General features: G+C 40.5%; 1 protein-coding gene across 5 annotated transcripts in view; it reads left to right on the top strand.

Annotated features, from left to right (window-relative positions):
• Positions 1-4,546: 4,546 nt before the first annotated feature.
• myt1la (myelin transcription factor 1-like, a) overlaps positions 4,547-26,011 on the top strand; it is a 92,657-nt gene continuing 71,192 nt past the window's right edge. For 2 of the 5 annotated variants that reach the window (XM_085248061.1, XM_085248059.1), the window contains exon 1: positions 4,547-4,832. The gene's annotated coding sequence lies outside the window, so the exon portion shown is untranslated. The remainder of the gene's footprint in view (positions 4,833-26,011) is intronic. The other 3 variants (XM_085248063.1, XM_085248060.1, XM_085248062.1) reach the window with 3 other exon arrangements.

Genomic DNA, 26,011 nt, shown 5'->3' with positions numbered 1-26,011 from the left:
GGCTCAATGTTTTATTGAAAGGAGAGTCTAACTAGGTCAGCCTGTTCAAACCAAGCTCTCTCTTCCAGCCTCTCTCCCTCCATCTCTGTCCTCAGTTCACTCTGGTCTGCTGTCAGAGCAGAGAGACGAGAGAGGGGAGAAGAAGGGATAACAGAGATGTGCAGGAGGACACGCAGCGATGGAGAGAAATACAATGATTCAGTTAAAAGACAAAGCGATGGATCAGGGGAAAGGTGGGGAAAAGACAGCGTGGCGATGGATTGAAGTGAATGTTTAAAAAATGGGAGGGAAGGAGGGAACTTTAAAGGGGTGGGGGAATGAAAAGATGAGGATAAACTAAAGAGAGAATTTAAAACTAAAGAACAAAGGTGGATTGGTGTGGTACTGCTTCCAGGAAATCGCTCAAGTGTCTAGTAGTGTCTAGCACTGAGCAAGCTTCTCCCTCCTCGTGATGTCTGTGGAGGCGAGGAAAGCAAACTGAAATGACTGACAGCTCAAGGAGAGATCAACAAGATGTTTTTGGTGTCTTAAACTTCATTCTTTCCAAGCTCCTTAGACCTTAAACTTCATAAAAAAGTCATGTTCAAATTCTACCATGCAGCTCTGAGCTAATGGAGTCTAATGGGGGCATTTAAGGTTTATAAGCTCTAATTCTGCTACTGTTTTCAATATTCTGCTACTGTTTCACTCTTCTGCCACAAGGTAGCACAGGGCTGTGCAACAATTTCAGCATAGCCCAGTGCCCAAACAGCATTACAATTTCCATCGTTCATCATGTGACTCACACTGGCCACAGTGAGCATTACCAAACCTGATTATTCCTAATTCCTGTCATTCCACTGCCCAGGAAGCGCATTGCTCCAAAGCTGGCTGTAGTTCATCTAAAGCTGATTTTAGTTTTCACAAATGCAGCATTGATTATTTTACCAATAATAAATAAATAATGTCCTTTCGTTCCTTTTACAGAGATTGCAGTTTTACAGAAACATCTAGTGCTAATTCCTAATCCTAATCCAAATGTTTAATCTATAAATTCAAACCTATGAAACAACTAAGGAAAGGAGAAATGAACAATTAAGCTAAATGTTCATACCAAACATGCATTTCCAAACTTTTAGTGTAGTGAATGATTCAACCAAATATCCTTAAAACTAGAGTTTAGAGAGGCTGTTGCAAGCCACCCCCACCCTTCATATCAGCCCAGATGCATTCAAAAGATGAGTTAGAATGAAATCTGTTTCCATAGGATGTAAATTTTGTGTTTGCAGTACGTTTGTTTCTACTTTTACTTCTCAGATGGGATGAAAATGAGTTGTAATTTATTTTAGTTGAGTCCAGTAATTTTTATAAGATAAGAGGTTTAATGCATTTGAAATCATGCAGGTAAGTAGAGGATGCATGTAGGATTCAAACTGGTACTCTGGTGCTGGCAGTGAAATGCCCCCTTCAGCTTCCAAATGTGGCCCTGACTGCCTTTCAAAAAAGAAAAATGTGCATATCAGTGTGTACATGGACACTTTGTTTGTCTTTGGGGTTTTTTTTTGACATATGAGACCAATCTGATGAAAATTGTGTCCAGAAACACATTTTAATAAAATAAAAATCATGAATATTTTACAAACTGTTGCCAAAATACAGAAGAAAATACGTTAAATATTAAATCCTCCTGTCAGCAAATTTGTGTCTTGTTATTTCCCACTTATTTTCCAGCAAGCATAATTCCCCTGCACTGTAGAATATCCAGAAACCACATATACAAGTTTTAATGCAAGCCTGCCCAACTTGGTGCTTACATAAATGCATTTATACTCTTCTCAATTATAAATGTATATATAGAGAGAGTCTTAAAAAAATGTACATCACTAGACGTCTTCAGGAGAACCATGATGAGCAACAGCTGTAAAAAGAGGTGCGCCTGGAAAACATTTGCTAGTTAGATGAAGTCAGCTATCTCATCTTAGCATATTTATATGCATATTTATAATCATACGGTTCTTGGAGTGAGTGCATACACTCATGAAGTTTAGTAACTTCCGGTCACTGCAACAAGCCCAGGTACAGTTTACCGACGGATGGGTACAGGACCTTGAAATGCACCGTGTAGAAAGTAAAGACCATCGTACGTATCATAAGTTTACCAGTCTCACAAATCGTCGTCATAAATACACATTCGTTAACCGTTTATTAATAGGACCTTTGAGCTCAACGGTAATTAATTAGTAGTGGAAATAATTTCTGGTACCCATCACAGAAATGTAGCAGTGACAACAATATTGTATGCTGTAATCGTACTGGGCAATTAGTGATACAAAAAACCTGTTTTATCCTGTGAATAAAAGTATATGTTTTTGTCAATGTACCATAATAACAGAAGCGAAACGCAATATTGTGTCAGGACAATTCACTATTTATGCACAATAAATAAAGGAGCATAGCGCGACAATTTCTGTTCAGCGCCAGACTTGCTTGTAACCTATATCACTAATTATGTTATGAAAATGACGCATTAACTACAACAGCAGACTGACCTTTGTGTAAATGCTTGGAGCAGACTAACCTGTGAGCTGGAGTGTTCTGGGACGTTATATTTGATCTTTGAATGGCTGCAATCCAGACCATCCGTCGCGTCTTTGTTACTTTGGAAACATGGCTCGAACAATTTCTCTTCAACGACGTAATCCGATAACAACCGATCTCTTTACCCGTCGGCTTCCCGTGGCTGTCATGCGACCGGCTATTGCAGTTAATAATACAACAGCTTCTTGACATTTTTGTGTTTCTTTTTATGGCTGTGTGACTGATTTCAATTGAAAGCCTGCATGCGCTAGTACCGCTTGCCACGAGTTCCCAGAATCCTTTGCGGTTCTACCCGTGAATGACGTCACATTTTCAATCTCTATATAATATGCATGTTAAATTTTATATTTGGGGTAAAATATCAAGTCTTTTCAAGTAAACCGGTTCAAGTCCAATTCAAGTCCCAAGTCATTGGTGTAAAAGTCCAAGTCAAGTCACAAGTCTTACAACATTTTTTCAAGTCAAGTCTAAAGTCATAAAATTAATGACTCGAGTCTGACTCGAGTCCAAGTCATGTGACTCGAGTCCACACCTCTGGAATGTAGCATCATGGGCAGTATAGTCCGTGTTGCAGGGAGAATGGACTGCCATACACGTTATGTGTCTGTGAGCGCGAGGAGGGAGAAAAAGGCGAGTGGAAAGGTACGAGTTGTCATCGAGGAAAAACGGGAGCTGGAAGCATGTAAATATAATAATAACCACTTCAGCCAAGAAGAGTGCCTGACGAGCCCAGTTGTAAGTAAGCTATTAAGACTCGACTGTACACCGTGTTCGTGTTTTCCTCCGAAAACAATAAGTTCCGTTGGAGCAGTCTTTCAACGCCTCTCTCTGTCTCTCGCAAGAAAAATTGACCCACACAACAAAGTAAAGCTAGTTTTCGGCTACGAGCCGACAGGGACCCCGCCGTATTAGTCAGAGGTCCCTTTACTACAGTTCGGAGTCGCGGACCTTCAGTAATAGTAATAAATCACACAGCAATAGTACATTCACGTTGTTGTAAAAAGCACGATAATATATTAAGTAATCCAAAGTATTCAGAATACGTTACTCTCATTGAGTAACGTAACGGAATACGTTACAGAATACATTTTGGGGCATGTATTCTGTATTTTGTAACGGAATACATTTTAAAAGTAACCTTCCCAACACTGGCCGTTAGTAACGCCGTTACTTGTATCGCCATTATTCCCATCACTGGCAACAACCACAGAGTCTTGCAAGGCAAGTAGAGGCAAAACAAAGAGCCTCCACCCCACAGCATCTACTTTAGATGAGTTATAGGTCATTTATTTTAGCAGCCATCCTCTAAAATGACACTTGTCAAGCATGCTTGTCTTTTTGCCTCTTTGATGCACCAGGGAAGCAGTTCCACTGGACAGTCTGAGCGCAAATCCTCTGGAAAAGCTGCAACACATCTGTGCCAAATAAAACCTGGAGAAGGAGAAAAGGACACTTTCACAATCTGACACCCCAAAAGTTGTGTTAATGAACATTTTACTCTCAAAATAAAACTGCAGTGTGAGTAGTGGCCTACTCCAGCTACTACTAATGAAGAGAGTCTAACCTCTTTGTTCACACAGAGCTGAACAAAGGGAATTACACACTGACACATTTCAACGCCTATGGAGAGACTTTTGTCTGTGTGTGTGTGTGTCTGCAGGGTGCAAAAACAACACACAAGCACACACACACGCTCTCAGAGTCTACAGGCTTGAAATTAATTCAGAAAAAAAGCGAGTGAGAAGGAGGGATGAGGAGGTGGCGCGGTGGTGGTGAATGCATCGCTATCCTTGGAGCCTGCACGCGCGCGTGCACACACCATCGGGAGCGTCGCTGGGCTTGCGTGCGCGTCCTCGAGAAATAAAGAAAAGAGGATCAGGAAGAAGGTGAGAGAGAGAGAGAGAGAGAGGGAGAGAGAGAGGTAAAGGCGCCGTCTTCTTCTTCTTCGCTCTCTGCTGCAGTGTCTGATTCTCCCTCCACCATCTTCATCAACATCATCATCCTCTTCTCCCTCCTCTCTGTCTGTCTGGCCCCCCCTTCTCCTCCTCGCCCTCCTCCTCTTCCACCCCCTCCTCCCCCTCCTGTGAAGGCATGGCCAGATATCACAGCGACAAAAGAGAGAGACAGTGGTAGAGAGACCTTTAGAGAGAAAGAGAGAGAGTGAGAGCGAGGGAAGAAGGCTGCAGACTTTCAGACCTGAGAGGAAGAGGAGAGGAGGAAGAAGAGATAGAGGAGTCTCCATCTTCGCCATTTCAGTATGTTTTCCTTCTCTGAGGTTTCTCTCATTCTCGCTCTTTCTGCGGCTCCGGTTACGTTGAGCACACTGCTGTAATTTTCCTATAGTGTCACGCTCGCGTTGTTTCACAGCTCAGTTGTGTTGACAGTCCTCTTATTATTCCCGTAAGAGCGCGAGGCTGTGGAGTGTGTCTGTGCCGCTTTCCGCGCGCCTTCGCGGGAACATTGTCTGACTGTGGCACCTCTGTAATCTCCCTGTAGTGAGTCAGTCATGCTTCTGTTGTTCCCATGATATTTTGCACATGTTTGTCATGTTGTGCGTTGTTTCTATGGTGCCGTGGCGCTTTGCCTCACTGTGCCTTTTGTCACGCGTTGTACTGACTTTAATATTCCTGTCCTGTGATATTCCCATCGCAGCGCCACAGTGAGCTGTTTGAGCTGCTCAGTCTGTGGTGACCTTATGCCACCTCTTTGATTATGTTTATGCTCATTATCGTGCTCGTTTATGATTTCACTTTTATTGCTTAGAGGTGTGAGTGAGCAGACCCGGGGCTCCGTAACATCCCTGTAATATTTATGTAATGTTCCTACTGGGTGCCATGAAGCCTGTATTGTTCTGTATGGTGAGTGTATAGGATACCTCTGTAGGATATGATAATCTGGGCTGAGACCACTGTATGTAATGCTGTTTATTCCTACTGGGTTACCAAGTAATTTTCCTGTAATGATTTATGCAGAGCTGAAGTGAAGTCTGCGTTGACCTTTTGGAACCTTTAACATCTCTATTTTCAATTTGACATGTTTGAACAATCTGCTTTTCCCTGCATGGGAAGAATCTCCATAAAATTAAGGTAAATTGCTTAAATCCTTAAGAGATTATTGACTTCTACAGTAAAAATAAAAAAGTAGTTACATTTTTAACACTTAAAGTAACTTAATGCTGCATTTTCATTGTTAACTTTTAACAGCAGGCAAGAATGCAAAAAACGTCATACAATAACATAAAATACATGCTAAAATTGACTAATTTAGATTATGCGACAGCTTCACATGAAACCTGGATTACTTTTAGACTTCATCATCCAACCCAACCATCAGTGGATTATATAGGAAAATCTGCCCTGGCTTATCTTCAGTCTGCTAGCTGTGCAGGCGCCTATGCTGAGCTTATTGTACATATTTATGTCGAACCCAGTGCGCAAATTAAAGTTGGTTAATTTTAAAAAAGGGTTAGTACAGCCGTGGGAAATTACATCACTGAAACTCTTGAATAAGAACCACCTGATTTCCCTGCAGGGGGAAATTTTGGGGGGATTGGAAGCTCTGAAGCAAAATCAGGGCATCTTTAACATTTATGACTCGTGTCTTTACTCAGATATTAACTCTTTTTTTCTTCACCTAAAGTTTCAGGAACTTTCCCAGAATTAAGGTTCCTTCAGTGCATTTCCACACAAGGGTCAAATCCACAGGAAGATAAAGCAAATTATAGCCTGCTGACACATCAAATCTGGACAGCAAACCCAGTTTTCATTGGTATAAAACCTCCTGTGCTTCCTGATTATCATCTGCTACAAACTACAAATAACAAAGAACCGGTGTGCAGCTGAAAGTTTTCCAAAAAAACTGGGTGAATAAAATTGCTGTTAAAGGCGCTAACACAATCAGTGCATTCCCGACAGGTACAGTACACGTTTATGTTTCCCCAAGGACCAATTACTGGGCCCCAAAGTAACCATGTGTTTCTTCTTAAGGTCCTCAAAATGCACATAGAAGTTCTCAAGCAATAATATTTGTGCAGCTGTTTGGTAAAAATAGAAAAAATAAATATTATGATATAAAATATTAACTTTATTGTTTCATTAAAATCAATATATATTACAAGCTTCCTTCTTTTTCGTCTTGCATATCAGCAGCAGAGGTTTGCACACAAGAAGGTCCTGGACTTTGAATCTTCTGGAGGTCTTTGTGATTCTAAATTGGCCAAAGATGTTTAAAAGATAAAGAGTTGTGAGGTGAGCAAGGCTAGAAAAGTGCCTCACAAATGTCATTTCCACATGTACGAATGAATAATAAAAAATAAACCTGTAAAAGCCCCTGAGCCCAATTTTTCCTTTTTTAAAGGGTCCGTTTCTGTGCCGTCACATTAACGTGCAGAGTTCTTACCAGAGGTTCAACACCGGCCTCTGTAGGGAACCAACCCTGAGGGTGCAAATAAATACCCCCAGTCCAGGGTACAAAGGCAGGTTGTTAATTAGGAAGTTCATAAGAAGGTTTTGTTGCCGTCATGAGCATCCGATCAGAATGCACTTAATTAATAAGCTATTAGATTATTATCCAGTGAACAAAGGTTTATTATCTGACTTAAAGTTAATTTCAGCCACGATGAGAAATGTGAGAAAGATGTACACTGACTGCTAAATTGGAACCGTCGATGGTGTGAAGGTGAAAAAAGTGAGTGCTGCCCTCAAATAAGGTGTGACAGGCGAATTCAATGAGGAAATGAGCAGGTGACAAAGGAACAGGAGAGCAAGTCAGTGATGAGGAAAGGAAGCGAAGTGAAGAAAGTAAAGAAACATTAAAGCCTTTACTCAATTAGATAAATATAATATTCTACAAAAACCATGCGCTAGCAAAATGGAATCTCATTTATTTATTTATGATTATGTTTGTTTGTTCTTCTTCTGTAGTTTTCTTTATTCTTATACAGATCTTATAGTTGGGGGTGAAAAGCTAAAGTAACTAGAAATCTTTCCTGCAGCAGCGCCTTAAAAAGCACTGCTCAGTGTTGTAACTACTGGGGAATCATTTTGGGGGTTAAATCATTCTCACTGGAAATGGATTTAGACCCTGGCTTCAGGTACACTTGACCCTTGAAACTGGAGAGGTGGGCCGCTGTCTGGACGTACAGTATAGTCAGAAATCAGGGACAACATTCAAGCTTTTCCATGAATGAGTTCCGATTTAATGCAGGATTTCTTTAAACTGTCTGAGGTGTTCACCAGTGAATATAAAAGAGAACTTTAGAGGTCAAAGGCAGGCCGTCTTAGCGTAGGATGAGTGTTTGCATAGATATCCTTTATATATAAAATATACTTTATTCCTTGTGTTTGTTTGGTTCCATTTAAAGCAGAAGTTCATAGTTTTGCAGGGATAGCAAAGTGTCGAGACTGTTGTCTCGATCAGGCGTGAGGACTTTTGTCCAGTTTCCAGCGGCTTTATTCCCTAAACGTGTATTAAAAAAGAGAGACTCTCAGATGCTTCTATACATGACGAAAGATTTTATGAATTTCATGTGAATGCGCTCTGCAAAGTAATGAAATATTCTAGCTCAGGTGTTGGTTAAAGTCTATATTGTACTTTTAAGTGAATCATTTGCTGCGTTAGCATCCGTTCCTGTAGAAGGTCCACTGCATCAAGTGGTTTTTCTCCACTAACCGACCTTAAGTTGATTTAGGTTATAAAACCCACCAACAGCAAGTCGGCACACTATTCAAGACAGTTTGTGATGGTACAACTGTTTATGTCTCATGTCAGGGAAACTCCACCTACTTATGAATTATGCGTCATTAGATTTTTGTGAAAAATGTCTTCGTTTTTAGATGATTTTGTAGCCTTTGAATTCTAATTTTTTTGAATTTGTGTTTGAAGCTTTAAGTGTTGTTGCAGATGCTGAAAGTCGATAGTTTTCTAAAACTTGTTGCTGTCCTACCTGCTAATTTAGAGCCTGAGGTTGTGTAGGGTGAAAGGCCCAAAACTTTATTTACTTTTTCATCCTAAGACAGTATGTCTATGTCTGTATTTAGACATTTATAGATGTCTGTATTTTCACCTTTTGTCATCATTACTGGGTGATCACAGTGTTCTTGGCTGAGCGAGCTTTGATCTTTGACCACGTCTCTGTTGTTTGTCGTATCGCTGTTGTCGGAGGGAATGAAGTGGACTTTAGTTCAGTGATGTCAAACTCGTGCTCCAACCCGGACAGATGGGAAATTTTCTGTGAAAAGGTTTAGGATCACGCTTGTCGTTGATCTCAGCATGTGGTTTTGCGTAAACGGTCTTCTTCTCTGCTGCGATGAAGAATGAGAAGAGACCTGACGAAATATAATCTTCCTGTCAGACCGGGTGTTGTGGCTCTGCATGAACCGTAGGAGATTTCTCTCCTGGCTGTTTTGCTGTGTAAACAAAGACACCAGGTGAACTCAGTTGAGAAGTAATGAAAGAAAAACTCCTTTATTTTCTGTCGGCTCTCTGCAGAGTCTGAGTCAGAGACAGGCCAGAGCCCGGCGATCGTTCATAACTGCAGAGGAAAATAAACCTGCCTCATCTCCGCAGCCCAGCACCACCTGTGTGTGACAGAGGATATTAAACACAGGTTCAGCTTACACTTGACCAGTCATAGCAGACTGCTGGTCACAGATAAATTCTCCATTCACACCTGTGGGTCTCTTCACATCACAGATAAAATAATTCCTGCTGCTGCTCTCCGTGCTCAACGAGCTGTTGTGTTTCAATTTGCAGCATTCGGGAAAGTTCAGCTCAGTTTCTTTACAGCCGGGATGAGGATGTCACTTTGAACATCAGGCTAAGCTTCTACTACGCAACTGACTTGCAAATCAGTGGTTGAATGCAGATTTACAGCAGTAAGGTGGGGAAGTTGGAGGAATTTTCGCAAACTACAATTTACAATGTAGTGGTTTACACATTCATCTAACACATGAGAGATCTCGGGTTCAAGTCTTGGAGGAGACAAAAATGCCTGGGAGGGTTGTTTCGGTAAAAATCTGCCAAATCAAATATGTGGGTCCATCTGCTGTGGGATCCCCTCGTGAATAAGGGAGCAGCCAAAAGAAGTTTTAAACGATAGTTTGCAACAACTTTTAAACGATAGTTTGCAACATGAGAAAGTTTGGAACATTTCACCTAACAAACCAAAGCTATACTGGTTACCCAGACACGAAAGAGCCCAGTCATTTAAGAAACAAAGCATAATACTGTCACAAACTAATTTTTGGTAGTTATGACAACCAAGGGGAAACTTCCTGTGTTGAAGTACCAAAAACTGCAATTCCTCTAATGGCCACTTGAGGCTTCCTCTAACAGTTTGTCAGTCTTCCTGACATCTAAATGTCCAACTTTAAAGCAGAAATAGACAAAAACAGCTTGGAGCTCCTCCTAGTTCCCCATTCTTAACAGCTGAAACACCTGAATTCATTCATGTGTGTTTAGGCTTAATTTAGGGGCGTGGATGCTGTAGCTCAGCGGTCCCCAACCCCCGGGCCTCGGACCGGTACCGGTCCGTGAGTCGTTTGGTACCGGGCCACGAGAGTTGAGGCTCAGGTGTGAAATGTATGGTTTTCAGGGTTTTTATCGGTTTTCAGCGTTATTTTGTTATCGTTTTTATCATTTACTCGGTTTCCCTGGGTCTTTTCACGTGTGTTATGAATAAATCTTCTTTTTTCGGTACCGGTACTAGTTTTATTTTGTTGTATTTATCCGCGACACCTTAAAGGCCGGTCCGTGAAAATATTGTCGGGCATAAACCGGTCCGCGGCGCAAAAAAGGTCGGGGACCGCTGCTGTAGCTTATTGGTGTATGGGCCTCACTTCCACTAATTTAAGTAAGTGAACTGCTGTGCAGGTAATTGTAGTTGTAGCTGTTGCAAGTGAAATCCTGGTATTTAATTAGTCTGTCACTTAGTAATAATTAGCAGGGATTGTTGCATCGCTATATCATTGAGCAGTTCTTAAATCCAACCATTATATAATAAAAACTATAACTAATACCAGAACTAAAAAACAAAACAAAAAAGAACTTAAATGAGCTGAAATTTGATTTAAAACTAAAACTGCAGAATTCTCGCAGTGAACGCTGTGGGTCAGCAGTCAGACCGTTCTCATTCTGGGGGTGTAAAATAATGCTGTTGTATAGCAGCTGGTATGCTGTTGGTTATGGTAGTAGTAAGATGGTGCAGTCAACCTGCAGTTTTTCAGTGTGAAGGATTACAGGGTGTGTTATAACCCAAACCATGATCTTTCGGCTTTGGCGCTGGTACAATTCCACCCAGAGACTTAAATTCCTATTGGGGTGGGGTCAGTGAAAGCATCCTAAGAGCTACCAACTGTGGCAACTCCTTTTGGTAAGGAGCAGCCGACAGTAACTTTCTAGTAGCGACTGTGCAGCATTCAGCTGTCGGAGACAGACATGAAGTCACATTGCCTTGTGAAAATGTGATAGATGGCAGCACCATTTGGATCTCTGGGGTTCAAAAAACTCTGCACCCACAGAGCTGATGAAGACTGGAGGAGAAGCTGAAATTAAATCTCAACAGGGCAAATGTTATAGCAAACGGTTCCCTGGTTATAAAGAACATCACATATCAGAATGTCGGTCGTCATGTCTGCAGACAGCTCAACAAATGAGGAAACACATGAGGTGGTCCAGGGGCAGCGCTCGATGTCATTTTAAGTGGGCCAAAATGGCTTTTCCTTCATAATGTAGGACATAGCAGCACAAAACATAACAAAATGAGCTATTTTCTTCAAATTTCACTTCTTGTCTTATAGCCATCATGAAAGACTACGCATTCTTAACACATACACATGCAGTGCCATTTCAGTAATGGTGTATGAACTGTAAACGAGTACAAAAATGACTTTAGCCAGCCTAAAACACCATCAACCCCAAAGATATGTTACAAGGAGCAACCAAATTGCTTTTATTGTTCTATCAGTGGCTCAAATAACAACACTGCCATCGCCATTTTACCTTTGCAGCCTTCATTCATGTGGTGGATCTCTAAGTTGGCATATCAACTTTGAGAAACACTGCCCTAAACACAACCAGCAAGAGAAAGTGGGAATATAAGAATCAGCTAGTGGTAAAAACCAAACATGAATAAATACAAACTAAAGCCTCCTGGCTGGTGAACCTAACACTTCGAGCTATCCAAAAACGGTTGTATCTCTCCATGGCCAATATTCCCAGTTGGTGCACCAACACCAGAAGACGCCTTGTGTCTAACAAAGGCAGAGGAAACATTACGTGATGCTCTGTGATTAGAACACACTGGGTCTGTGCTGGAATTATAACTGACATCGTTTGTGGTTTTCAGAAAATTCCAGCTCAGGAAGACGAGCACCATACGAGACATTGGCATGACACCGACATTTGCAGGTTTACGTAACATCTGAACATCTGACAGTCTTTCTCTGTGATGTCACACTGTCAAGTCAGACCGACACGACCTCATCTGAACTGCCCGCCTGCATGTCTGTCCGTCTGTCTGCCTGTCTGCCTGCGGTTTATTAAATCTAAGCTGCTGCCAAGACTGCCATCAATCTGATTACCTCACTCTGATCAATGGAGGTCACACACACACACTCACACACAGACACGATGCAGAAGGCTTCATCACAGTCTATTGTGGAGCCTCGAATGACTCATAGTGTAAAAATCACACGCACACACACTCTCTGGATAAGGACACACACATTTTCAGTGATTCAGTGTGGGTAGATTCTGTTCTCTATGAAGAGTGTGTGTGTAAAATCATTCATGTTAGCAGACCGACAGCTGGTTTCTGTGGAGTCCGACTTAGAGCGTTGATTACTGGAAAACTTAGTAATATTTTTTCCATCTTTTATGGCCTCTGACCCCTGAAACATCTGTAATCTTATCTCACAGCTGGAGTCTGTCTGGGTGAAAAACTCAAATATCTTAATTGTTAGGCTTCCTTCCTTCCTTTAAAAATGATTCAGAGAGTCACCTCAGATTTGGTTGGATGTTTTCTGTTCCTTCACACACACACACACACACACACACACACACACACACACACACACACACACACACACACACACACACACACACACACACACACACACACACAAATTCAAGCAGGAGTAATGATTGTGGATCTCTGTAGCCACTCACGACCTGCTTTGTCTGCTTGTTACAGATCATTAAAGCTTCACACATTGACCGCATCCACTCATCATCCTGTCAGTCACTCAGCCCCGCCCCGCTGCTCTTTGCCACAGAGGTGAATGATGGGAGGTGGAGGAGTCGTTAGCGGCCAAATCTGTGTCTACATGATGAAAAATGACAATGACGTGAGCTGTGAGCTGGTATCTAACACGTCGGTTTCTTGCTTTTAGAAGCAAAGTGTTGTTTTTGCTCCAGTAAACCTGCTGAAGGTTGGATAAGATTTCCTTACTTTTATTCATTTTTAATTTTTATTTACTTTAAACCTTTTGTCCTCTGTTTAGTTTTTGTGGATGGTTGTTTCATTTGAGTGCTTTCTGTTCCAACAAATGTTTAGTTTCACTTAGGTTTGTAATAGTTTTAGTCTTTATATAATTTGCATAGCGTTTGTCAGACAAGCCAGTTGTCAAATACCAGTCATGTAGACATCACAGCCTCAATAAACAGAAGCACCAAAACCTCCTCATGCTTGTTTCGTTGAAAGGCATCAGCCCAAACAGTTGTTTCTTCTTTATCTTTTTTAATTTATAAGAATACTATATTATTACACCTGAGTTTTATGCCAGTTAACAGAAACTTTTTTTCAAGGATCCACTGCCCCAACTTTGTCCAGCTCCTCCTAAGTAAAACAAACAAACAAACAAAGAAACACTATAATTTGACACTGAGTTACATTGTAATTAACTTTATGGAAATACCCGATCCAATACTTGTGTTTGATCAATAAGCCAAATTCCTCACTCTGTGGAAGAGACTGGGAATCTTTCACTGACGTTTAGGGCAATGTTATTTTACCACAAGTACAACAACCGTTTTCCAAGAACGTGGCACCAGTATGGGTCGCCTATTTAACCCGTTGGTTAAATAGGCGACCCATACCATATGAGGTAAGGCTAATGTGAATGCCTGGGTCCAAGTCTGCTTGGATACCATTTACTGAATGTCTTTCTTCCAGCTTTCCCTGTCTTGTCTCCGCTATCCTACCAAACAAAGACTAAAATGGTTGCAGTCATTGGAGCTCTTTAGTCCTGTTGACTTACTTAATCACAGTTTGTGTTTAAGCACAAAAAATTGCAGACATACAAAGAGAAGCTGTTGGTGTAGCACAGCTGAAACGCCTCCAAACTGCTGCCACTTTGCTGTTAGGCTCCTGGATGATTTCTCTCAGTAGAAATCGCTGCAGTGCTTTAAAGGTGCTGCAATAAAAACACAGAACAGCATGAAACTGAATTTGATACTTAGCTCATCAGTGCATTGCGACCTATAGTGTAGTTTTATTGAACTACAATAACAGTAGATGTCACAAATTCATTTCCACATATAAACAATTACAATAAACAATTTTTATTTTTAGAAGTTTGGTCAGTCAGTCACCGTACTCAGGCAATTAAGATGCAAGCAAGTTTGCATCATTGCTCTCCAGGCTCTTGTGGTCAGTGCCAGTCTTTGATACTTTTTGGATAAAGTAATTACACTACATTGCAGAGTGTAATGTAGTGTCATTATTTTATCCATATAGGGGACATTATTTAAGCTGGTTCAGCCTTCATAGATTTGCTTCTGTCGCTGCAAGCCTCTTTGCAGCCCACCTCAACTCCTCCGTTTCATGCTACATTTGACTTAATCAGTGTCATATCGATGGTCACTGATGACTGCTCTGTCTTATTTTTTGGTCTTGCTCATGCCTTCCTCACTTTTTCGTGTTTTCTTGTCTGAACACGTAAGTACTGGAAGTTTCAGAATAGAGCCAGACTTTCAAATCCACCTTACTGCAGACAGAACTCCCGTCTTGCATCTTTTGGAGAGCAGTTCTTGCCCTAACATCCAAATTTGTGTTCATCAAAATTGACTTGATGCATGCTCAATCATCCGGGTAAGGAAATCCCAAAAAGTTCATTCTGTTCATCTGGACGTAGGTGAAGAAGTCCCTTGGATGAGTGACGACTTGTTTCTCCCGCTGAAAACATTCCAGATGAACAGAATCAACTTTTTTGGGCATCAAAATGAACGTTTAGCTTTGCTTCCTGTTTAATGTTCTGGAGTGTTCATTGTAAGAAGCACAAGTTACTGTACATGTTCTCTACACACACACTTATCTTGTTATTAAGAGACAAAAAAAAGCACACTCAAAGTGTGTACTTTGTTACTGGAAAACACAGCATAGAGTAATGATTCAGACTGACACTGCTGGACTGGGTTTGGAAGTAGTTTTGTTTCAGTAAAGTTGGAAGTTTATTGTCAGGGATCAAAACTTTGTGCTGAGCCTTAGCAGGAAGTAAGAGCCTTCCTTAATTCTTCCATATCCCTAAGTAAGCTTTAGAAGACTAAACCTCAAGATAAAGTTATTTGAAAATGAAGATCCTGAATGTCCATTGAGCCAAATCCTTCACGTTCAGTACATTACCCTGTGGAGTTTTTTTCTGCATCCTTCAAGCCTCCTCCTCAACACGAACCTGAAAGAAATCGAACTCATGTTACTGGAAAAAAAAATCCAGATATCGAGAAGCACGACTTGTTGCTCACAGTCATCCTGTTAAGAATTCATAGCATGTTAAGATGCTGACTTACATAAGAGTGCTGCGAGTTTCTTTGTGAGATGAAAGCAGGATTATAATATAGTGATCTGATGACTCACTGACACCCATGAATTAATGTTGGCCTTTAGCCTTTTGGCATTTTACGACCTTCTGCTGTATCTCTTTTATCAGTTTTTCAGTTGTCTAACAGAAACAGACACATACCTGCATGTCAGTGATTGACAACCACTGCTGTATGGGATCATTTGAGGTCAAATTCAGCTTTTAAAACTGTGTCCGTGTGTGAATCTTCACAGTTATGAAGTGAATAATGTTTGACAGAAGCTGTTCCAAGGGCTGAGGAGGAGTTTTATCTCCTCTGAAGTGCTGACGTGACACCTCAGACCTGGTCATCTAACTGGAAGGAGGAGGAGGCCGGCAGGGTGTTTGTGTCCAGGTCTGAGGATATGAAACATGGCACTTCAGATTCCCACATTTACAGGAGGGCACATGGAGTGCAGCAGGGTTAATTATGGCCAGCACACCCTGCAGGAGAGTCAGGTCTTTGGCAAGCTCATGTGTGAAGTGGGCTCATGTATCCGTACATTTATGGAAAAAATTACGCCGAGGCAGAAAACTGCATTTATTTCCGAGCTGCAGTTACCAAGAGCAAGCGTAACAGGCTTTTGTTCATATTTTGCGAATTATAAAAGTGATTTTACTGAAAAAAAGTAGCTGGGAAATTATGAAAATAATAATGAGCTTCAGTCCTGTAAAAAGTCATTAAAATGACTCCACTGTGAACAGCAGCAGCGGAAAATGACTCTCACAGTATTTTTGCTTCTTTTAAACACAATTCTCCTGATTAGCCTCTCATACTTTTACTTAAATATCTCAACAGCTCAACCTCACCTTGCAGCAGAGTGATTTTACGCTGTGATATTTGCCTGTCACGCGGCACCGAACGCTTCTTGATCGACTCGAGAAGATCGTTTTTTGTTTTGTTGTATTTCGCCGTTCGAGCTTTTGGATTCTGCTGTGACTGAACCTGCAGTTCACAATGAGCTGCTGCTTCTCAGCCTCTCTCTGTGATTGGTCAGAGGTTAATTGACGCGGCTAATCACCCGATCAGTCCAGTCTCCATGGAAACCAGAATGGAATGAGGGAGGTGATGAACGAGGAGTCGAGGCCTTCACACCAGGCTTAAATGCTGCAGCTTTTTTTTTAAATAGTGTCTGTTTACACCACAAACTGTACTGCAGTACTGTTTGTGCACCAGTGTAACAGCGTGAGGATCCGCTCTGTCCTTTGTATCAGCTGTCAGTCCTAATAGCACGAAAATATTTATCTCCAGGCTGTGAGTGCAGAGGTTGAGTAAATGTGGTCATCTTTTGTAGACACACCTTTACTGTGTTAATATGAACTTTCAGAAAATACAATGGTTCAGGTGAATGAGCAGGTGGTTACGATGCAAACGAGAGCAGTGGATCTCCACTTGGCTTCTTGCTATCTTTCCTTTATTCCTCTCCACTGTCTGTGTCAAAATCAAGACAAAATTCCTCAAAATAAATCTTAAAATAATAGAAATAGCATGGAGTGAAATAGCTATACATAATGTAATCTGCTTATGCACAAGATGTTCTTTGACGCTAGCGTCCTAACGCATTACCTGCTGATAACCGTTGCATCAGGGTACAGATGGTAAAGGATAGCTTATGCATCCATGAGCCACAGAGACCAGCTTGGACAAATAGCACTATCTGATGCCACAGGAATAATACGGACTGCAAATATAGCCCATTCCAATGCCTGGACGCCCTTTAGATAAGCAGAAGTTTTGGCATCTGTGCCTTGATGAACTGGAAACTCAATGCCGGGACATGACGGCCTCTTTTAACAAGCTACAAAATCCTCATTAGGAGGTTTGAAGTGTGGCGGTGGAGTCAGTTGCAAGTTCTTCACCTTCAACACCTTGGTTCACGTCTCGTGGTTTTATTTTTCAGTCACTTCTTTTCTTTTGATTTCACTCGCTGATGTTTGAAGAAATTAAAAATAGGGCTGGTCTCACAAGTGAACTCGTTTTGGTGGATTTCCTGATTATCACAGGTTTAGACACAGAAATAAAAAAGATTGTTACAATGAGTTAAGAAACTAATGTGAACACTGGCTTTATGGTACTTTATTATTATTGTTGTTAGACAACTTCTGGGACTGACTCTGAGAGACACTGGCCATTATTTTTTATGCCTATGCATGGTTAATATGCTTTTAATTGCTGAGGACTGTCTTGCTGTGGACTACAACTGTATGGCTGCTCAATCAGGCTTTAAAATGTGAAAAAAATAGAACAGTTAATTAAGACGTTCTGCAGAAATTTCATGCCAATCCATCAAACAGCTCCACTGATATTTTGGCAAGACCTTAAGTGGTCAAGCAGCTGCCATCGGCTCTAGACTCGCACGGCTCACATAAATAATATTTTATAGGTCACCAATAAAAGCAGTTTACATCCAGAATAATAAAAACATTCTGCAATGATATGAAGACAAACACGAGGCAGCACTGCACCTCTCTCTCTCTGTTCATTTGTGCTGTTTGGTTTGTGCACTGCAGCATCACATCACACACCAGGTGTTTCTGTTTGTTGGGTTTGTTAAAGTTCTCTGCTGTAATAAAACACAGAGCTGCTGTCTGGCTCTGGCACAAACACACACCTCACCTGGCTGCCTGATCTGCGCGTGTGTGTGTGAGTGTGTGTAAGCTTGTTTGGACTCACAAACATTTGCCTGTGAGTGTTTGGATGTGTGCAGCAGATTCTCTGCTCCAGCCTGAAACTGGAGCAATTTTAGGGAGCGATGACAAATGATTTACAATCATTTTTAGGTATGAAAGTGGGTCCTCGGGTTGTTGAGTGATTTCCTGTCCGTCTGTCCATTCATCCATTTTCAGCTGCTTATCTGCAGTCGGGTCAAAGTGGCAGCAGACTAAGCAAATTAGTCCACACGTCCATCTTCCTGGCAATATCTTTGAGCTCCTCCTGGGTGATGTGGGCGGCATTTCCAGGCCAGATGAGATAAATCATCTCTCCAGCGTGTTCGGGGTCAGTTCTGGAGTCTCCTACCAGTTGGTTGGGTCTGGAAATTCTCCAATGGAAGCCACCTAGGAGGCATCCTGAAACACGTAAATTGGCTCCTTTCTGTAGCTCCTCGCTGTGTGAGTCCAGCCACCCCGTGGAGGAAAATAATTTCAGCTGCTTGTACTTTCTAATCTTTCTTTCAGTCACTACTCAGAGCTCATGACAGTAGCAAGGACTGAAACATAGATCGAAAAGTTAAGCCCCTCCTTTGACATTGAATTCCTTGTCTTCGGGTTGTTCTGTCGTTTTCTTTAATTGCTGGGAATTACTTTATGCACTCTAGGTTGAAGTAAGTGTCATTACAGCAGGACTTTTCCATTACTTGTATCAAAAATCCCTCAGCTTGGAGTAGAACCCTGGACTTCAAACATTTGGCTTCAAAGGTGGTCCCAACTTCAATTTTAAAGCACTTTTTTGTGGTACTGATTGATTTTCAGTCATACGCCAGGCATGTAAAACTCGTCAGTTTTCAGCCCACTCTTGTGTACTTGAAGGGTCTCTATGGCTTCATTACACATAGTACAGTTATTGTACAAAAACATCAGCTGATTCAGGTCTCATTCTCTCACAGTCTCACCAACAGCTCAATCCAGGCTCTGCACATGATCAGGGGTCTCTGGCTCCTCCCACCAGGGTGCTGAACAAATGCAGTTCATGTTATGGATACAGTAAGCCACATGTTTCCTGCAGTACACGGTTAGCATGCATACAACCCTCATGAATCTCTTTTGTGTGCATGCATGAATGCCACAACGTGACTGGTTCATGTGTTTCAAGGATCGGTTTTTGATTGGCTCGTTGGGGGGGCAGGCCATCTCTAAGTGCCATGCCTCTCCTTTCTAATGTCTATGACATTGCACCCCATGGTGTCTTGATATAGAAAGTAAATGATTTGATGGTGCTTGCTCCGCCTCCTCCATGATGTTCTTACATTGTACTGAACTTTGGCACAGTTTTGCTAAAAAAAACAAGCCCGTCACAGATATAGTTACTAAGTGCTGAGATGGCTTTGACCTACAGGGCAATCTGCAGCCACCATTTCTTTTTAATGTGGCACCTTTAGATTGTTTTCAGGCAAAAAAAATAGTGCAACAAAAATGAGAACACCGTAATGTACATTTCTGCTGTAACCCAAAAGTGCGTGAAACTCGAATGAATTTGTGTGCATTTGGAAGACTGTGTGTGTGTGTGAGGGTACACGCTTTATATTGAAGTGTGTTCCTCAGTATAGGGGAGCTCTGCATCATATTGTACCAGACAGGCAGAGTGCTGGACTGAATACTAAGCAGCAGGAAGCTCCTCTTCACACAGCGCCAATCCAGCCATATAGGACACAGTGACACATACACTCGCTGGCTGAGAGCTTCTATTTCTTTCCATTTTTCACTTTACTAATTCAGGTTGGTCTTTCATAGCAAAATTAATGGACATCTAAGAGGCGCACTGTATTATGACACGGTAATTACTACTCCATAGCTTAATATTTCTTATTATTAGACAACCAAACACATATGTTTGTATGCTCTTCTTGCAGGGGTTTCATAAACATTATGCATTTTATAGCTAATAACATTATTAAAACCACAAAATAGTGAAATTATGAAACTTGATGTTCCAAAACGGCTGCTATTTTAAAATAATATACATTTGCAAACCTACAGTGCATCCTATGAAAACAACACACCTTTCCTTCCAGCTGAGTCCTTTCAAATGCCGTGTGACTTTCAGAAGTTTCTAAGAAAATGCGGGAAGTTCCTCATTTTCTAATGTAATTTTCCAACTTAGTGTCATTTTAAATGTTCCTATTTATGTCATTGCTCTCAAAAAATAAATTTCTAATGGTTTCAAATATGCCCTTCTTTTTGAAAATGTTTTTCCTCACTCGCAAACGTCTATAACAGCCTTTCTTTCTCCATAATTCTACCGTCTTCACCAAAAATGATGCTATATGAAAATATCCTTTTTCATATAGCATAAGATTATTGGATAATATTGATATCAGAATTTCCCCATTTTCCCAGTAAGTCCTTTAATATTATTTCTTCTCTCCAAAAATCTGATAAAATATAATTTAAAAAAATCACAATTCAAATTAATTTTTAAAAATGCTGTTCACCAAAATCTGTCTTCTTTCCAAACACAGTCTGTTCTGACTCTACTCAAAATCCCCCCAATTTGTAGAGATGCTCTCACTTTTCAGAAATAAGAATAAGTTATAATAAGTTAACTTAAAACGTTCTTCTTTCCTCCCTTTTCTGAAATGTTTTTAAAATGATTTTTTCAGAATTAAAAATCGGTTTCCACAAAATCTCAATTCCTTGTTTTCAGAAGTTTTTTTCTTCTCCCTGTTATAAAGAAGTCCTTGTCCTCACTCAACAGAAATCTTCTCTTATTTCAATAAGTCCTCTTTCCAACAACATTTTCATTATCCTTGACTTATAATAATGCCCTTCCCCTTAAGAAACAGAAAAAGAAAACAAAAATAATAAAATGTTAAAATCAGTTTCCCAAAATTTGACATTTTGTCTCATTCTTTTCTTATTTACCAAAACATGTTCTTGATTAAAAATACAAAAATATTACAACTTTACATAGTTGTAATATTCATCATAGTTTAGCATGTCCTTAGTTTCTAAAATAGCTCATACTTTCCACTTAATGTCTTTCATTCATGTCAGTGCCAAAATGTCTTTAATTCCTCTCTTTACAGTATTTCTTTCACTCTTCTTATAACGACTTGCTGTTTAACAATTCCAGATGTCCTCCCTTTTCAATAATGTTTTCCTTTTCCGAAAAAAGTCTCTGACTTCCCCCTCCTCTTATTATTCTATTTCACATTACTGTTATTTTGTCCCAGTTTTCCTCACTTTCCAAAACTACTTGTTATTTCCCCCTTCATTCCGTCTACGAATATACCTCTCCACAAATCTCCTCGCTTTCCAGAAATGTCCTCGCAGTCCTGAAAGTCCCCGTGTCCAAAACCTGAGCGCGGTCCTCAGAAAGACAAAGAGAACCACAAAGAGGATGCAGCCTATAGAAATGCACATTCATAAAGGCGCAGTAGTGAGGTTAGCGCACCCTCTGCACGCGCTCAAACTCACATTACTGCGCGCACATTAAGCGTGCAGCCCACTCAGTCGTATAGTTTCCAGGGGAGGTGGAGGAATTTTTTTTCGGCTCAGCTCTTCACAGCAGAGGGAGGGAAGACTGTTTGATGTAGGGCGCGTTGGAGCGCCCTCAGTGAAGTGGCGGCCTTAGATGCACCCAGCCTCGGTATGCTGTGGAAACATAATGGGAGCTGGTTGAGAGTTCAGGCGAGGCTGTCCAGAATTTACATTTATATTAAGGCTGCAAACCCCCCTGAGCTGCACTGCAGCCGAGGAGAGACGCACTCGGAGCTGCTGTGTTCACGTCTTCATGATCAAACTGTTGTTTCACTCTTGTTTCGCTCCGTCTTATGTTGCTCTTTGCATTGAAATGCTCGCAGCAAGATGCTGTGGAGATTTTTGGGGGGCTCATTTCATCGCAAGATGTGGTTTTTGCGTTGCTTAAAATGTCAAAAAGATGCAGTGCGTTGGTTCGGTTGGGATTTTACTGATCTCAGCGCTGCATTAATGGTTTTTTAACATTGCATCATATTTCACAGAAGAAGCACATTATGAGAATCTTAAACATTGCCCTAAATCACTCCCAGTTTCATTTATCATACTGTGTGCTGTAGTCACACTATACTTTCTCTGGCATCTAAGTGGCCCTCAACAATTCCCACAGTGGACAAGTTAGTGTTGATGGCATGCACTCAGCTTTCTACTACCTATTTAAAAATGCAGTACATCATATAAGAGATTTCTTCCTTCGGCTTCTCCCTTTGAGGATCTCCAGAGCAGACCATCAGCCTTCATCTCACCCTGTCACACCAACCCCTGTATGTCCTCCTTCACTACATCCATGGGTCTTCTCTGTGGTGTTCCTCACAACAAAATAAGATCATTAAAAGGTTTATGGCAAAGAACCTGACCTAAAATGAATCTATTCTGATATTTAACTATATTTAACAATATTCCAGTGCAATCCTTGACCTGCTATGATGCAGGAAGATGAAACTAATGAGGAGAGGTAGTAGTTTTGTTACATAAAGGCTTAAGGGTTCAATTTAATGGATTCTGGCCAGATGAAATCTACTCGATTGGTAATAACAAGCATATTTTTCATAATAATTAATCATTTCAATTCAATTTTATTTATTCAGCACCAAATCACAACAACAGTCACCTCAAGGTGCTTTATAATCTAAGGTAGACCCTACAATAATACATACAGAGAAAAACCCAACAATCATATGACCCCCTATGAGCAAGCACTTTGGCGACAGTGAGGAGGAAAAACTCCCTTTTAAGAGGAAGAAACCTGGTAAAGAGATGTTAGAGATTAATAACAAGTATGATTCAGTGCAGAGAGGTCTATTAACACATGGTGACTGAAGAAGAAATACTAAATGCATCATGGGAATCCCATTATCCCATTATTCCCATTATTTCAATAAGACTATATAAGACTATATATCTATATATATATATATAAGACTATATATCCATATATATATGTATATTAGGGGTGCAACGATACACAAAATTCACGGTTCGGTTCGGTTCGATACTTTGGTGTCACGGTTCGATATTTTTTCGATACAAAAAAAATGTTCATGCCTTTTTAATTTGTCATTTATTAAAATTATAAATATATATTTTAACTCAAAAGTACAGTTTTTAAATTTAACCCTAACCCTTGTGCGCGTCATATTGCAGCCACAGAAATTCTTTTGTCCATGAAACCATAAAGCTGCACTTTCTTTTTGCCTTATAGTCTGATTTGTCATAACTTCTCCGTTTTGTGGTAAGCTTTTCTTTGGCTGTCACTTCTTCACCCTGACCTGTCTTATTTGGCTCAGAAGAAATGAAATATATATCCTCAACCTCTCACATGTTTAAGCTTGCTGCGGGAGATTTCACTTGTCATGTTTGCATAGTAAGCTAACGATTAATAAGACGATGTCAGAGGAATTGGTGCACAAATTTTCATCACTCACAGATCAGTGCTGTCGCTCTCTATACACAGTTAGTTCGCGCGATTGCAAAGTGAAAGCAAAAAAACAAGCGCAAATTCAAACGCGATTTCAATATGTCACATATTGACAGTGGCTCACCGATGCCAATGACATAATTACCCAGCTACATTTCTGAAAGAATGCAAAAGCATTGACATATATTTTTCTTCCTACGATAGCCCGACGGGCAGGGAAGAGATAGATTTTGGTAGCCCGACTGAAAAAAATCTCTAGCCCCGGGACGTCGGGCTAGCGATATTGCAAGCCCTGTATCTGATTGAGGAATCACTCATCTTTGGAAAAGAGAGTTTATTACAGAGAAATGTCTCTTTCCAAAATAAAAGCTATACTATCCGCTATTTAGCGTATATATATATATATATATATATATATATATATATATATATCCATCTATATCTATATATATATATATATATATATATATATATATTTATATATATATTTCAGTTACATTTTACTAAAAATGTTTTTGCTTCAAGAATATTTTTTTCGGTGTGAAACAGGAAGTGGAAACAAGGGAGGCAAGCAAAAGTACCACATGTTCAAAACCGAGGGAGACAAAGTATATAAACATCAGAAACATGAGAAGGAATAACAAATCAAAACAGTGACCAAATTTGGTTTTACTTTCAAACCCTAACAGAATATATTTACTGTGAAAGTGTAAAAATAAAAAAATAAATCTGTGGTTCAGTGTAGGACTGGTGTGATCGATCTAATTATTCTTGCCTCTTGCCTCCGAAACGTCGAGTTTTGAGCCCTGCAAAATCTCAGCTTCGTCTACATGTGCAAAACTCAACAGATGTCGACGCGGCCTGATGAGAAATGTGTTGATGGGAAGGAATTCAAGCCTCGAAAACACATAAATACCACGACTGTTTCAGGAACACAAATGTCTGCCTGCAGACACCGACGCCGACGTGTGCAAAGTCATTAGGAGAAGACCTTTCGTGCGCAGTTTCAAAGTGCTTTTCTTCTGCGTTAAAAACGGGGAGGCTCTGACCCTCTTTTAAAGGTGACCGATGTCGAGGCTAGAGCAGGGCGATATGGCCAAAAATATTTATCACGATATATATTTGAAAATTTGCGATAACGATATAACCGACGATATAATTGATGCGAGACAAAATACAACTCCACAACATTACTAGTGCAAAAAGACAACCTTTCATTTATTTTCACATAAACAAGAAGCTGGTTTTTATGTACATTAAAGCTTTATAAAAATTTAACAGTGCAAATGCAAATTCCTTGCTGAAAGTTTAACCAAAAGGCATTTCCAGTAGAAATGGGCTGACATATCCTGAGCATAACCATGTATAATATCCACTGAAGTTAAAAAGAGGTGCTTTGCAACATTAAACTGCAGTGTGCAGTATGCATTTTTCGGACCATAAGGTGCACGGGATTATAAGGCACATTAAGCGAAACAAAGCAGTCAGATAAATCAAACTTTATTAAACTCATTCTTCTTGCTTCCTCCACTTCTGTACCATTGATTCATTAATGTTGAATTCTCTGGCAGCTGCTCTATTCCCATGTTGTTGCAATATATTAATGACTAACCTCGCATTGTGGATGGATTATCTCAGTTGTTCTCCTGACTGAAGTTTGGTCCGTTTACAGCATCCTGCCATGCGATTGCATTTGTCTCTAACCATGAAGAACCTTCACGTTAACTTTTATAAGTGGAAAAGTGTTAGTGTTCGTCCTCCAGCTTCACTGTTTATGTTATGCTAACATAGCTGTGTCGCTAGCGATCACGTAGCACATCATTATATACCAGCTAGCCCAACTTCAGTAACCCTACAAACATCACTGCTGTTTAGTTTCCTGTCTTCATTTATGTTGGAAGTGATAGCGGAGCTGTACGTTTGATTTTTTTCAGAAATCTCTCAGTCAGAACATGCTATATCATGCTTAGGTAACTAGCGAAACTAGCGAGCTAACTTCCGCTAGCTTCCTGCTAACTTCTAACTCCGTTAAATGTAATAACTTTTGTTTTCATGGATGCCTGGAAGTTAAACTTTATAGTTACACCTGGTAAAGCAGCAATGCTGATCGTTTTATTAAAGATGAAAGAATTTAGACAGTTTTTAACTCTAAGTGATGCTGCAGTGTTGTTTGACCTGAAGAATACGGAGTTTAGGACCCAGATTACTCCCAGATTTAAGAGCATCTTAGTCCGACAAATATGACAATAACAACGGCCGCTTGCATGTTCTGCAAAAAAATGTGCTTTGTTGTGTATCAGACGGACAAACACCAAACCAGTTCCACATCACGGAAGTTGCACCATTTTTACAAACCAATTCTGGTTCATCTGTTTCACTCAACAATCGGCCATGTGCGTATGAAAACAAAGGCACCGCGCATGCGCGTTTTACTCCCATTCTATCGCGATATTTCATTTTCCTATCGTTGCCTAACATTATACCG

The sequence above is a fragment of the Mchenga conophoros genome, linkage group LG15 (assembly GCF_057382185.1).
Source record: "Mchenga conophoros isolate Kocher_MC1m ecotype Shallow Benthic linkage group LG15, M_conophoros_male_GT1.1, whole genome shotgun sequence".
Lineage (NCBI taxonomy): Eukaryota > Metazoa > Chordata > Actinopteri > Cichliformes > Cichlidae > Mchenga > Mchenga conophoros.
The sequence above is the reverse complement of the archived record's forward strand: the minus strand, read 5'-3'. Positions and strand labels throughout refer to the sequence as shown.